Source organism: Beta vulgaris, chromosome 8, assembly GCF_026745355.1.
Source record: "Beta vulgaris subsp. vulgaris cultivar EL10 chromosome 8, EL10.2, whole genome shotgun sequence".
Lineage (NCBI taxonomy): Eukaryota > Viridiplantae > Streptophyta > Magnoliopsida > Caryophyllales > Amaranthaceae > Beta > Beta vulgaris.
In genome coordinates, this window is record NC_079209.1 from 52,857,898 (window position 1) to 52,868,567 (window position 10,670).

General features: G+C 40.8%; 1 non-coding gene across 1 annotated transcript; it reads left to right on the forward strand.

Moving 5' to 3' along the window:
- Window positions 1-5,896: 5,896 nt before the first annotated feature.
- LOC125493067 (small nucleolar RNA R71) lies at window positions 5,897-6,003 on the forward strand. The gene has a single exon (XR_007269448.1). It is a non-coding gene; the product is annotated as a small nucleolar RNA R71 (small nucleolar RNA).
- Window positions 6,004-10,670: the final 4,667 nt, after the last annotated feature.

Genomic DNA, 10,670 nt, shown 5'->3' on the forward strand with positions numbered 1-10,670 from the left:
CATAAAATTGCACTTGTTTACCACAACATCAAACACAAATATGAGCAACGTTCATGAATAATCAAAAAAATTATGGAAAACAAGCATGCAATCTAAAAGAAAACACACTAGAGGTCCAAATTACTAGATTATTGATGAAAAATCAAGGATTAGAAGAGAGTTACCAACATGGAGATGAAAATCCCCAAATTTGAAACCCTAGAAATTCAAAACCTTGCAAAAATCCAAATTTGGTGCTCTTGGATGTTGTAGAGAGAATGATGAAGATTCGGAGAAAAGTCGTAGGAAGTCGCCGGAAAATGAGTATGGTGGCCGGATCTAGAGAGGAGGAGGAGAGAGAAAGTGAGTGAGTGTGAGAGAACTTTCAAAATTATGAGGAGAAAATGGTTGAGGGCCGAAAAAATGAGAAAAGGAACTCGGTTTTTTTTTGCCCCGCCCGTGTTTGGTGCGGGGGGACCTCTTCCTGGTGCAGGCGCACCAATCCAAAAAAGGATTTCAGAAAACGTTTGGTGCGGGCGCACCATGAAGAGGTGCGGGCGCGCCAAACCTTCTGTCTTTTTCTCAAAAAGTCCGGAGGAGCTGGTGCGGGCGCACCTTGTAGAGTTACGGGCGCACCAAACCTTCTGGTTTTTTCTCAAAAACCCGGAGGAGCTGGTGCGGGCGATACGAGGTGCGGGCGCACCAAACCTTCTGTTTTTTTTCTGAAAAAGTGTTCAAAATCTTGTGCGGGCGCACCAAATTTTTTCCGGAATTTTTACACAAGTGCGGACGCACCTCTAATAAGTGTGGGCGCACCAGACTAAATTTTCGAAAAAATTTAGAATGGTGCGGGCGCACTTCCATGAGGTGCGGGAGCACCTAACCTTTTGTTTTCTCTTCAAATTGGTGTTAAACATCCGTTTTCTCACTCTTTCTTTTTCGAATCACTCCTTTCACTCAACTTTTCACAATAACTCAGATGTCCCAATGTAGCTCTCATGGCTAACTGATAAATCAAAAGTCTAACTAACAAACAAAAGAAAAATAAACTAAAATAAAAGAAAGGTAAGAAAAGAAACGAGTTGCCTCCCGTGTAACGCTTGTTTTAAGTCATTAGCTAAACTAAAAATGATACGATATCCTTACGTTGCGGCGAACAATCAAACAACCAATGGAACCAACGGCATGAGAATCATGATAGAGCTTCAATCTTTGACCGTTTACCCAAAATGGACCGTTCTCACCCATAACTTCATAAGCTCCATATGGAGTAGTCTTCAACATGGAGAAGGGACCCGACCACTTGGAATTTAACTTTCCGGGGGAAGAGCTTTAGTCTTGAGTTGAACAATAAGACTTTGTCCCCAACCCGGAATTCTCATTGTTGAATCCGGTGATCATGCCATTTCTTCGTTTGCTCTTTGTATAGTCTAAAACTCTCATAAGCGTCAAAACGAAGTTCTTCCAGCTCTACTAGCCTTTCTTTTCGAGCTTCTCCCGCCAAGTAAGATCCATGTTGAGCTCCTTAACTGCCCACCAAGCTTGTGCTCTAGTTCGACCGGCAAATGACATGCTTTGCCATACACAAGACAATAGGGAGTGGTGCCTATAGGCGTCTTGAAAGCCGTGCAAAGAGCCTAAAGAGCATCATCAAGCTTTAAAGACCAATCCTTTCGTGTCCTATTTACCACTCTCTCAAGGACATTCTTAACTTCTCGATTCAAGACCTCAACTTGGCCTTGGGTTTGGGGTGATAAGGAAGACCTACTTTGTGATTCACCCCGTATTTCTTCAATGGTGCTTCTAGTTGCTTTGGCGAAGTGTGAACCGTCATCACTGATCAACACACGGGGCACTCCAAATCGAGGGAATATGATCTTCTTCAGGAGCTTTGTCACTACCTTGTGGTCATTGGTAGGAGAGGCAACGGCTTCAACCCATTTTGTCACGTAGTCGACCGCAACAAGAATGTACACATTGCCACAGGAAGGAACGAATGGACCCATAAAGTCGACTCCCCAGACATCAAAGCTCAACCTCAAGAATGTTTTGTTGAGGCATCTCATGTCTCTTTGTGATGCCACCACTCCTTTGACATCTATCACAAGCCAACACAAATTCCCGAGCATCCTTTTGCAATGTCGGCCAAAACATACCACACTGGAGCACCTTAGCAACAGTTTTGCTTGCTCCACCGTGCCCTCCACATGCCAATGAGTCAAAACAGAGGTCATCTCGTGATTAGGCACACACCTCCTAAACACTCCATCAGCATACTTCTTAAACAGGAGCGGGTCATCCTAGTAGAACCTCAAAACTTCTTTGAAAAACCGCTTCCTTTGTTGGGAATTAAAACCATGAGGCTCAATCCCACAAGCCAAATAATTCGCATAATCAGCAAACCATGGAACCTCGTTGTTCAGAATGGCGAAAAATGCTTCTTCTCTCAAATCTTCCTCGATAGGAATCTCCTCCAGATTATCAAGAGGGAGGCGAGAAAGATGGTCAGCTACCACATTCTCTGTCCCCTTCTTCTCTTTCATCTCAAAATCGAACTCCTGAAGAAGCAACACCCACCTAATGAGCCGAGGCTTGGCATCCTTCTTACTCATCAAATACCGGACCGCAGAATGATCCGTATACACCACAGCCTTATTACATGTCAAGTAAGAACGGAATTTGTCAAATGCAAAGACTACGACCAATATTTCCTTCTCCGTAGTTGCATAATTCCGTTGAGCATCATCCAGAGTCCGACTAGCATAGGCTATCACATGAAGCCTCCTTTCCTTGCGTTGCCCAAGAACAACTCCCACTGAAAAGTCACTAGCATCGCACATTAGTTCAAAAGGCAAGCTCAATCCGGAGCTTGCACAAGGGGGCAGAATAAGGGCTTTTTTAAGAGTTTCAAAGCCTTAGTACAAGACTCATCAAACTCAAAATCACATCTTTTTGAGTAGATTCGTCAATGGTTTGGCTATTTGAGAGAAATCCTTGATGAAACGCCGGTAAAAACCAGCATGTCCAAGGAAAGCACGAACTCCCGTCACCGAGTTCGGTGGCGGAAGCTTCTCAATAACCAAAACCTTTGCCGGATCTACCTCAATACCCTTTTTCGACACTTTATGCCCAAGGACAATGCCTTCCTCGACCATAAAGTGACACTTCTCCCAATTCAGGAGAGGTTCGTCTCTTGACACCTTTTTAACACACATTCAAGATTAACCAGACATGTGTCAAAAGACGAACCACACACACTAAAGTCGTCCATGAACACTCAATGGAATCTTCTAGCATGTCAGAGAAGATTGTGTCATTCACCTTTGAAAAGTGGATGGGCATTACACAAACCAAAGGGCATCCTTCGATATGCAAATGTCCCATACGGACAAGTAAAGGTGGTTTTCTCTTGGTCATCCGGATGAATGGGGATTTGAAAGAATCCGGAATAACCATCGAGAAAACAGAAGTGTGAATGACGAGCAAGCCTCTCCAACATTTGGTCAATGAAGGGAAGGGGAAATGATCTTTTCGGGTGGATTTGTTCATTTTCTGTAATCAATACAGACTCTCCACCCAGTGAGTCCTATGAGATTGTTTCTCCTTTCTCATTCTCAACTATAGTCATGCCTCCTTTTTTTGGAACCACGTGAATCGGGCTCACCCACTTGCTATCTGAGATAGCATAGATGATTCCCGCGTCAGCAGTTTCAAGATCTCCTTTTTCACAACCTCTTTGAGGTTGGGATTGAGCCTTCTCTGATGCTCGATGGAGGAGGCATTACTATCGATGAGATGGATACGATGCATAGCAAGAGAAGGGCTTATCCCCTTAAGGTCATCAATCGAATACCCAATGACATCTTTATATTTTTGCAAAATTCCAATCAGTTTGGATATAGAAATGTCATCAAGACTCGAATTGACAATAACAGGATAAGTGCATGCATCATCAAGAAAAACATATCTAAGAGAGGAGGAAGGGGCTTGAACTCTACCTTGTGAGGAGGCTTAGAACACTCCTCTTTATCAGTGGATGAGGTAGCTAGAACCTCAAACGCCTCATCTTGTATTTCCTCTTCCATGTACAAGCTAAGGGTGTCGGTAAGAATAGCATACAACTCGTCCCAATATTAACCACACTCATGGCGTCCTCTACCTCATCTTCCACTAGGCTTACCTGGCAAATTCTCTCCATCATAGGTCTCTTTAATGTCTTAAAGAACTCAAACACCACCCGCTCATTAGCTACCTCAACCGTGATTGTGTTTTTTGCAGTTTATCAGGCACCCAAGTCTTTAGAGCTTCTCTTCCCAGAATAAGAGGAGTCTCAGGATCTTCCTCCATATCCATCACCACAAAGTCGCATGGTACAAACACATGCCCAACTTGAATCGGTATATCCTCCAACTCACCACAGGGACTCTCACAGTGCGGTCCGCCAATTGAATCTTTTGCGCGTAGGATGAAGAGGAAATTTTAGGTGCTTTGCAATAGAAAGGGGCATCAAATTGACACTGCTCCTAGATCGGCCAGTGCACCCTTAGGTCTATCAATCACCTATCTTCACCGGCAAGGTGAAACTCCCGGATCTCTTTGCTTCTTGGGCATAGTTCGTTGCACAAGAGCACTCACTTGGTAAGGTAGGGAGATAAGCTCTTTCAAGTTTTCGCTTTGTGGAGAGAATCTCTTTCAAGAACTTAGCATAAGCGGCATTTGAGACATAGCCTCAAGGAATGGGATGTTGATTTGCAGGCTCTTCATCACATTAGAAATTTAGTGAACTTGTCACTCAACTTTCTCTCTACCAACCTATGAGGATAGGGAACCGGAGGCACATAAGTACTTGGTTGGTGGAGGTGATGGCAATGGGTTTTTGTCACCAACTTGAACATGTGACTCATCTTTTCCTCAACTTCTTCTTTCTCAGTTTCCTCAGCTTCGTCCTCCTTCTCAACAACCTCAACTTCTTCATCCTTCTCTAACTCCCCATTAGGCATCCTAGGACCCGCATAGCTTGTTCCCGACCTCAAATGAATGGCTTTGGCTTGATGGAGGTTGGGGTTAGGGAAGGGTTGGCCCGGCAGGGTTGATTTGTGGGGGTTGAGGGATTTTTCTCAACTACTTGGGCGATTTGGGTTTCAAGCATTTTGTTGTGGGCTTGTAGCTCTTGAAACCTTTGCTCATGGTTTTGGAGAATTTTGTTCATGGATTGGAGTTGTTGGAGAATTTGGAGAGAGGTTGGATCGGGAGATGGTGTAGGTTCGGGATTTTTTTTGGGGAATGGAAGATTAGAGGGAGGTTTTGGGTTGTTGGCCCTTTGATGTGGAGCTTGGTAAGTGTTGGACCCTTGTGAGGAGGAATCACCTTGGTTATAGTTTTGGTTGTACCCTTGCGCAAACCCTTGGTTGTGAGCTTGGTTATATCCTTGTTGAGGTTGGTTGAATCCTTGGGTGTAGTTTTGTTGAGGTTGTCTCCAACCTCCTTGTTGATTGTTCCTATACCCTTGGTTTCCTTGATACCCATCTCCTCTTGAATTTATTGCCGCCACATGCTCCGAATGGGTACCTCCACAATAAGAAGTATCATGGTTAGTACCACCACAAATATCACAAGAAAAAGAGTTTACCTGTGAAGGAGTAGATGAGGCAAGATTGATCTCAGAGAGCTTCTTGTCGAGTTGGTCCATCTTGGCTTGAATTTGATCCATGGGGTCTAATTCAAACTTTCCGCTCTTCTTGGGCTAGGCACCTCTTCGTCTTCCACCCCATGAGTTATCTTGATCACTTCCTTAATTGTGGACTCAAGTTGTTTTTGCGGGATCTTAGATAGTTGCCCTCTCGCTCCAGCATCCAGGTTGGCCCGTGAAATCGGATCAAGACCATCATAGAAAAACCGCATGAGTAGATTTTTGTTGAACTCATGGTGAGGGCATGAACGGATCATCTCCTTGAACCGCTCCCAAGCTTCGGCAAGTGTCTCATCGTTCTCTTGCTCAAATGAGGAGATCTTCCTCCTTATGTCCGCAGTCTTCCACTCCGGGAAGTATTTATTCAAGAACGCCATTGTGATTTCTTCCCATGTAGTGAGGGAATTAGTAGGCAAGCTCTTGAGCCATGACTTTGCCTTTCCGGTAAGAGAGGACCGGAACAAATGCATCTTGATGTAATCAGGAGAGACATCATTTGTTGTTATCATTGCACATATCTCAAGAAACCTGTCGAGATGGTCGAGAGGATCTTCATCCGATCCCCCACAAAATTGCTCTGCTTTCACCATCCGGGTATATTGAGGGTGAATGCTGAAATTTGCAGTGGTGGCGGGGAGTCGAATTCCACCTTGAAGAACATAGGAACCCGGATTTCCGAAATCCCTAAACAGTTAAGGATTTGCTTCACCCATTTCTACTTCAACTTCACTTGATGTACTTGAGATTGGTGAAGACGGCTCGGAACCCAAAGTCAAATTTTCCAAATTCTTTCGAAGCTTTCGCAAGGTACGGTCGATTTCAGGATCTAAAGGCAAGGTGGGTGAACCGTGAGCTCTTCTTCTCACGTAACACAACAAAGCTAAGTAGAGGATTAGCAAATAACAACCACAGTCAAAAACAAAATGAGAGAAAAATCAACTAAGCAAACTAAACTAAAATAAACTTCAATCAATAGCACAATTTCCCCGTCAACGGCGCCATTTTGATAAGAGGTTTTTAGTGTGTCGTTAAGGCGTCAAAGACCGCTTTTTAAACAATATTTATAGTCCTAACAAGCAATTACTAAGAGAATAGTAAGGGCAAGTCAAGGGTCGATCCACAGGAAAACAGGGATTGGTTAAAGTTTATCAAGTCTAGACTACCTAATTGAAAGGTATTTGGGGGTTTGAAAGAGTTTTGGTATCAATTAAGTTTAACTAATAGCACAAACAAGCAAATAACACGAGTTTAAATATCAGATAAAAGACACTAGAGTTAAGGTTACTAGTATGAATAAGAATAGCCAATGAATGTTAATGCGATTGTGAAGTAACGAAGACGATTATGCAGGTTTAGTTTTCCTCTAAAGTACTCAAGTTTTCTCTCGAATGGTCCTCAAGGGTAATCACTTAATCAATCAACTAAATCCTCTCTCGAATGGTCTTTAGTTAATCGATTAAGAGATTCAATAAGTTCGGAAAATCCCTAATGAAGGATCCCCTTGATTTCTACCCAATATCTTGGCCTAGAAATTAAGTTGATTCTTGGGGATGATAAAAGAGTTCAAAATTCGATTTAAGAACATTTGAAATCAAAATACCAAAGTATAAATGTGATCAATATCTATCCTAAGGTTTCAAAACACCAAGATCAATGCATAAACTTCTCTAAACATCACAATCACATCAGCAACACATTTAAACCCTAGTTCATACTTTCGCCCTAACCCTAGATGATGAAACTATTCGCTAATCATGGAGTTAAAGCAATTAAATAATAAATCTATGACTAATCTAAGGCTAAACATGATTAAGAAATTATTAAACTAATAGAAATCACAATTATTAAACTAAGAGAATGAAGATTTAAAATAACTTAAGAACATAAACAAACATCAAGAGAATGAATTAAAAACTGAAATTTTGAATTAAGATGAACGAAAAGTACCTTGAATGTCAATGGAATCACAAACTATGATAACTAATCTCAATTCCCAATGGAAACTAAAATGTTTTTCTCTCTAATACAAAACCCTAGAATATTGTGAAAAAAACTAGAATAAAGTGTAAGTCCCAAAATTAAAAGAAAGAAGGTTTACTGAAGCGAAGATTATTTTCCGGAATCGCATGGTGCGGGCGCACCATAAGGAGGTGCGGGCGCACCATGCACAGGTGCGGGCGCACCACATGTCAGGTGCGGGCGCACCTGGGTCTTCTGCCTCAGACTGAATTCTTCCGTCATAATGTGCGGGCGCACAGGTAGCTGGTGCGGGCGCACAGGTAGCTGGTGCGGGCGCACCTGTGCGTTCTGTATTTTTCTCCCAATTTGGTTGAAGGTGTGGGCGCACCAGTGATATGTGCGGGCGCACCTACGTGTGCGGGGGAATTTTAGGCGCACCTCATGTAATATCCCGAAAGTTTAAACTTGCTTAAATTAAATAATAATAATTAGTGGTTAAAATTTTCTTTTAATCATAAGTTATTATTGAAATTCTGTTATACTATACCCAAGTAATGATAATTAATTCGTTAAATAAATATATGTTGTAAATAATAACAAGTTATGTTAGGTTAAACGATAACATTAGTTAAAGTAAGGAAACAAAGTAATAAACAAACTAATTACTAGAGTAGTTCTAATGTTGACACAAATTTATTAGTATTAGGAGGAAAAGAAAAAGGAAAAGAGAAAAAAAAAAAAAAAAAAAAAGAAAAAGAAAAAGAAAAAGAAACAAACAACAGAACGTCATTCCCCCATCCCCATATTTTTCTCTCTTCAACGGATCAACCCGACGATGGAGTTTTAACTTCACTTACGAATTCTTATACACAAACAATCAATTCTACAATTAAAATCTTCAATTCAATCCAAACCCACCTAAAAACCTAATATTTATCAATTCAAACCCACCCAAATTTAAGTTTTCTTCATCAAATCCACCCATCACATTCAGAAAATTCAACCCCCTATAGTGGCTATAAATACCCATGGTTGCCTCACCATTATCACCCATTCACAATCCTAAACACTCGCCGGAAAACTACCAACCATCGCCGGAAAAAGCCACCAAAAACGCCCCCAAAAACCTCTGTTATTTTCGCCCCACACCACTTCTCTCTCTCCTCTGTTTCGAACCAAACCACCTGCCCACACCCTCGTACCACCGCGGCGCTGCCGCATTACCTGCCACAACCATCACCGCACCCCTACACGCACCACCTAACCACCGCCGCATTCTCCCTCACTCGCTCGCCCCTTCTTTCTCTTCTCTCTCGCACCCCATCTCTCTCTCTCTCGTGTTCTCTCTCTCCTCGTGCGCCGACGGACTCACGCACAACACCGCCGGAATCCCGCGCCTCCCGCCGCTGTCGCCGGAGCTTGAACGCCGCAGCCAACCTCCCTCGTCTGCTCTCTCTTCTCACGTGTGCTCAGTTGGAGCAGGTATAAAAATACCTCCCTTCTGTTGTTTTAAATATTTGATTTAAGTAGTTGAGCCAAAAACACCTATTGATATCTCATAATGTTAGGCCCAAAACTCTAGCTTTAATTTTAGTTAAACTAATTAACTGAATTCATATATTTAACTTATTAAGCTTTATATTGTGTTTTATTAATTGGACTAATTTTTATAAATCAGTAAATAAAAGTGATCAAGTAAGATAGCTTAATAGTTATTCAGATTAATGTTGATAGATTCTTTACCTAGCATCTAAAACATAATAAACAACTCACTATATCTTATATAATACTTGAAATTTGATGATTAAATAAGGATAATGCTTAATAATGTATTTCATATAACTTTAATATATCAACTAAAGAATGATGCAAGTTAAATATAGTTTACTTGTCAGATTTACGCAGGCACTTACATATATTACACGAATAAAATAGTTATATTACGAGGTCTATAATTACAAGTTATCAAGCTGGATTCATGAATCATGGGATTAATGGCTATTGTTTTGATTAAATAACGAATATGTTTAAAGGGGGTCTATGACTAATAAATGATTAAATGATGATGTAGTATGTGATAACCTTAATATTATATTTCATATAATTATAATATATCATCAACTAAAGAGTAATATTAATTAAGTATACTTGTTAAATTTATATATAATAAAGTAGCAGACACTTATGTATAGAGTTCAGATTTCAAGAATTAAAGTGTTATATTACGAGGTCCATAAGTACAAATTATTAAACCTGAGTCACAAACCATGACACCAACGACCACTGTTTTAATTTATAAAATGACGAATATGTTTAAAGGGACCCTATGACTAGTGGAACAAAGTTTCGAACTAAAGGTTAACAAGAGTATAACATGATCTTAATGTTCAATTTATAAAATACGAAATGGTTATAACAAGACGTTCATGCTCACAAATAATGAATTACGACTTAGACGCTAAGTTGTTAAGTGGAAAGGGAGCCTACGACTTTATATCAACCACCACAGAAGTTAATATATAAAACTCCTACACACCTCCTGAATTGGACACATGATGGAAACGGATCAAGAAACTCAAATTTAGAATAACATATTAACAAGTCTTTTTATTAATCCCTTAATTGACTAGATTAAACGGAAAGGATATTACAGCCTCCCCCGGCTTTCAAGGTTATTAAGCAGGAATTCAGGTAACATCTATTGCTAACACCCACGATCCCCTTCGAAAAGTGTTTGTGAAATGATGTTTATAATTATGTTAAGAATTTTATGATATGATTCTTATATGGATTGTGGGATTAAATTGTTTTCGAATGAATTTCATAAATGATGATCTTATGACTTATTGATGCTCAAGTATGATTCATGAAAGATCTATGGCTTATGCCGATGAATGCAAAACAAACGAAACATGATAAATAAAAGTGAAAGAGGTTCTGGCAGTATAATGTTATGCTTATCTACTTTATGGTCGTGCACGTACCTTCGCACCCGTCGTACACCCGAAAAGGGAGCTGGGCTCCTTGAGGGGTACCGCATGCT